Source organism: Cibotium barometz, chromosome 32 (genome assembly GCF_041138505.1).
Source record: "Cibotium barometz isolate CiBa-2024 chromosome 32, ASM4113850v1, whole genome shotgun sequence".
NCBI classification, from domain to species: Eukaryota; Viridiplantae; Streptophyta; class Polypodiopsida; order Cyatheales; family Cibotiaceae; genus Cibotium; species Cibotium barometz.
In genome coordinates, this window is record NC_141077.1 from 41518548 (window position 1) to 41523624 (window position 5077).

Sequence of the window (5077 nt, forward strand, 5' to 3'; positions counted from 1 at the left end):
TGTATTGACAATGTATGCATTCATGTCGTTCTTGTCTTAATCTTCCTCGTGGATATGTTCTTCGTGGATATGTTCTTCCTCGTGGATATGTTCTTCGTGGATGGTCTAATGCACCAAAAAAAAAATTCAGAGAGTGTTATTGGGTGTGCTGGAATGCTGGAACAGCATTCAGGCACCAAATAGCACTCTCTGGATTTTTTTTTGCTCTCTGTTCGCGTGTATAAACGCGTCAAAATTGCTAAAAGTCGCGTGTATATATGCGGAAAATCTGTAAAACACGCGTGTATAAACGCTCAAATCTGAGAAATATGCGTGTATAAGCGCATCTAAAGTAAAAAAACGCGTATATAGACGCTTGTATCAACGTGTCTAAATGCATCCGAACTAACAGAACGCGTGTATACTACCGTGTATAAGCGCGTCTGAGCACTCCTATACACACGCTTTTACACGCATGTCTCTGGCCGCGATTATACACGCGTTGATACACGGGCCCGCTAATTTTTCTCACAAGTCATTTTTAGCGGCTAGGAGCGCGGGTATGAGCCCGATCCCTTGTAGTGTCCTCACTGTAGATGACTGCCTCATTATAGACGCTAATTACAATTGTAGACGACTACCTCCTCATTGTAATTAGGGTGCCAGAACTGCCTCCTAATTGTGCATACCTCCTCATTGTAGATGACTACCTCCTCATTGTAGATGCTATGGGTAATTATATGAGCACAGAGGGAACAATTGAGCCATGGCAAAGCATAATCTCAGTATGGAGACACATGAGATATCATTGCAAGGCATAATGTGAGTGGATCAACGCATGAGATCTACCAAGGATATCACCAAGAGCATGCATGATAACCTAGCATTGATTTTTATGCATGAACACAAGAGGATAGAATGTGTATTAAATATCAGGGAGACCATTTATTATAACCTAGCATTCATCTTGATGCAAAACAACACAATCCATATCTAAATATACCACATAGCCATAAACATGCCAAATAGGAACGAAAATTTCAACATCAAATGCAAGTATACAGTAGAGCATAGGTCTAATGCATCGATGACATAGGATGCATGATATTTGTGAATGAGTCTTGCACCCCAATAAAGGTGATCACCTTGGTCATTGCTAGGAAGCGCACCATGAATCTACGCCATCCTAATCACTAGAAAGAGAAATATCATCTCATATTGTAGAGGACTACCTCCTCATTGTAGTCGCTATGGGTAATTATATGAGCACACAGGGAACAATTGAGCCATGGCAAGGCATAATCTTAGCATGGAGACACACAAGATATCATTGCAAGGCATAATGTGAGTGGATCAACACATGAGATCACTTGCATCTACCAAGGATATCACCAAGAGCATGCATGATAACCAAAAAGTAAAATCACATGCCACGTTATAAAAAACCAAAAAGTAAAATCACATGCCATGCAATAAAGAATTGATTTGGTTGAGAAGAGAGCAATCTAATTGATTTTTAAAAAAGCGTAAATTGATTGTCAAAGAAGAAAAGCCGTATCTAGGGTAACTAATGCCTATGTGTGTTTAAGAGAGAGAAGAAGAAAAAGAGAGAGAGAGAGAGAGAGAGAGAGAGAGAGAGAGAGAGAGAGAGAGAGAGAGCAAGCATTATAATGATGCAAAAGTAAGACTTTTCAAATTGCAAAAAAACAATGCACGTTCTTTCAAAGCAAAGGTTATTTAAAAGGTCAACAAAAATCCAACACCTCTCTTCCTTTCTCCTTCACCCTTCACATACTAGTGCCTCTGATTGTATTTTTCAAACTTTTGGTCTACTCATTGGGGCTGACAGGTGCATGAAAACTACTTTTCAATACACTTGGCCCATTGTTTTTGTCTGGTCAACATACGGTCCCATAATAAATAATACCTCCCATTTACTTTATTTTGTTTGGTTTCGTTTTGTGCAATATTTTGGTGCAAGTCAATATTATTCTTTGGTGCAAGTCAATGATATACATATATGCAACCAATAGAGAGCAGCCGCTTGTCTTAAAGGCCTCCATGTGTGTGTGTTTTGACAAGAATCCCATGATTTTGGACGAGCTCTGGAAGAAATTGAGCGAGCGGTGGTGACGAGAGTGCTCGACACAACTGTTACTCTGCATGCCCGGGTGTCGCCCATGCATGTCTGCTTGTTTGCATGCACCGCCTTCCCTTTCCCCTCCTCGTCTCCCCCTCCTTGCTCTGCTTGCTGACTCTCACCGCGTGGTAAGGCCCTCCCCCCGCGAGGGGGGAGCTACCCAAAGAAATTTTTTGTTCTGAAGCGCAGTAGTGCTGTTAGGTCATGTCTTCCTCGTCCCCTCCTAGAACAGGAGGGGTAACACCTCTTCGTTCTCTCCTCCCCCCCCAATCAAGTCAATGCGTGGCATCCCACAAACCCTCTCCCCCATCGAGCTCTTCTGAACCAGAACCTTTCTCCCCCTTTCAATGCCGGACCGGCTGCCCTTTTCACCCAGCACTTTTTACAGTCTTTGCCAAGAGAGGTGGCCTCTCAAGTACAGGAAGTGCTGGAAAGCAAGGCTGTAGATAATGCCTTTCCAGCGAACCCTTTCAATCAGACACCAGGTGCGCATTCGAGCCCTACTCAAGAAGGCTTCGCAGGGAAATCGCCAGACTCTATCCCGGAGGTTTTCTGCAGCAACCGCCAAAAAGTTGATGGAGCAGCGTAGGGACACTCTTATTCAGGTAAACCACTGGTGATTCTTCCTGCTAGCCAGGTGAGGAAAATTGAAAAGGACTTAGAGACCCGAGCTCTTTTAGGTCTGATTGCGGTCCCTCGGCCCCCAGTGGAGATGTTGAAATCTTGGGTCAAACAACAGTGGGGTAGTAGGGGCTGTATTGTAGAAACCATTCAGGCTCTTCCTAAAAACCACTACCTTTTCATGTTTAAGACCCCTGAAATGGCTTTTGAGGTTCTAAGCATGGGACACTGGGTCATTCGTACCTCCCCCCCTATGCTTGTTCAAGTGGAGTAAGGACTTCAGTCCTGAGAAGTCTGCCAGTGAGAACTACCCAGTATGGGTTGAACTCCCTAACCTGCCCCTTCATTTTCATCATCACCTCAGGCCTATTGGCGAGCAGCTAGGTAAAGTCCTAGGTGGCAAGCCCCAGAGAGACTTCAATCCTTCTTGGCATCCTCAAATGCTGATAGAGTTGAACCTTTCTAAACCTCTACCAGATTCGATTATCATTGCTACAGATAATGGTGAGACCTGTGAACAACCTTTAGTTTACAAATACCTTCCAAACGTCTGCTTCCACTGTGGGATGGTGGCTGGCCATTTTGTCAGAGAGTGTCCTGTAAAATTCCCCCCAGCTCAGCCGAAACAACAGCAGGCTCAAGCCCCTATCGATCCCCAGACCAAGTCTATTGAGAATCGCCAGCCTACTCCTCCTTCCACTGGACAATCTACGGGCACCACAGACAAGAAGGGTGAGACATCTAAGAATAACAAAGCAAGAGGTAAGAACCCTAACCGCTTTGCTCTTTTGGCTAACCTACCAGAGTGGGTGGATTCAGAGGACTCAGATGTCCCAGGATCTGAGTCGGACAGGGAAGAAATTGCAGCCACTCCTCCTGATAAGCTGAAAGGGAGTAATGAGAAGGGCAACTCTCTACAGCTAGTTATAAGGGATAACTCCATTGATCTTAACCAAGCCTCTCAACCCCCCTTGCAGGAAGTGAATCCCAACCTGTCTAGAGCTCCAATGGAAATCCAAAAGGACAATTTGGCAGTGGCCAGAACCCCTTCCAAAGATCACCAGGGTAAAGGAAAGAAAAAGGTTAACCGATGAGAGTGCTGTCTTGGAATGTTAAGGGGATTACTGACCCCTTTACAACCAAAAAATTAAACAGGTGGATCAAGGAGTATCCTGTAGATGTCTGTGCTTTGCAGGAAATAAAGGTGGTTGGTGATGACCTCCAAAGGAGGCTAAAGGAAATTCATCCAGATTTTATCTGGATCCATTCAACACATGAGAGGGGCTCTGGTGGCACTGCCATAGGCCTAAAAAGGGAGCTAGCCTCATGTCTACACCTAGCCATCACTTCCCAGTTTTGGTGTGCCATCCCCCTGCCTCCCCCTTTCAATTGCACTCTTGTCTCAGTGTATGCAGGAGGTTGCTCTGTTAATAGGGCAAAAATTTGGGAAGAACTGACTGCAACTCCAGGACCCCTTATCTTGCTGGGAGATTTCAACATGGTTGAATCTCTGGATGACAGATTTCTCAGGCAGGGACAGGTCTTACAGGGTCAGGAGAAGACTAGCTGGGAAGCTTGCAAAGATTACCATGACCTATGGGATGCTGGAATTGAAGGAGAGTTTACCTGGCAGAATTACAGCAGAGATGTTCTTGCAAGAAAGGCAAGACTCGATAGGTGCTATATCTCTCTTCAAGTAGCCAATCAATTCAACAGGGTGAAATCTAAACCAAAGTATACCTCCTGCATTTCTGACCATTACCCCTTACTAACTGTCCTGGATGATAAAGCTAGTAAGATCAGAAACAATTGGTTTCACACTGACCCAGATCTGTTCACTAGACCTGAAGTTAGGAAAGAGGTTGCAGACATATGGTCAAATTCTTTTGGCCAGAAAGGTTCTCCTGCAAAGTGTTGGAATTCAGCTGTTAGGAAAACACAGCAGTTTCTCATCCTTACTAGAAAGTCTGTGACTAGAATGAGAAAGGAAAACAAAAAGAGCAAATCTACTCAGAATTGTGCAGGCTGGAGTCTGGCCATTCTACTTCTTTGGATATTCAAAATCAGATTCTGGTCCTTAGAAGTCAGCTAAGGGTGGAAGAAGAGTTGGCCCTCCAGCACTCAACTCTCTTTTTTAAAGAGTGGTGGGCTGGGAAAGTAGACAGGCCCTCAAAGGAGATGTTCAAACTCCTGAGAGGAAGAAGAATGTCAAGGAACTCATGCCAAGATTGTTGACTGAAAATGGTCCAGCTGAATCAGACACCCACAATTTGGAGTTTGTGAAAAAACACTATGAAGCACTCTTCAGCCCAAAAGAAGAAGTTACAGCAGAAGTAA

At 44.4% G+C, this 5077-nt stretch overlaps 1 pseudogene; it reads left to right on the forward strand.

Annotated features, from left to right (window-relative positions):
- The first annotated feature begins 2921 nt into the window (after positions 1 to 2921).
- Positions 2922 to 4832, forward strand: LOC147620204 (uncharacterized; annotated as a pseudogene).
- The last annotated feature ends 245 nt before the right edge of the window (positions 4833 to 5077 follow it).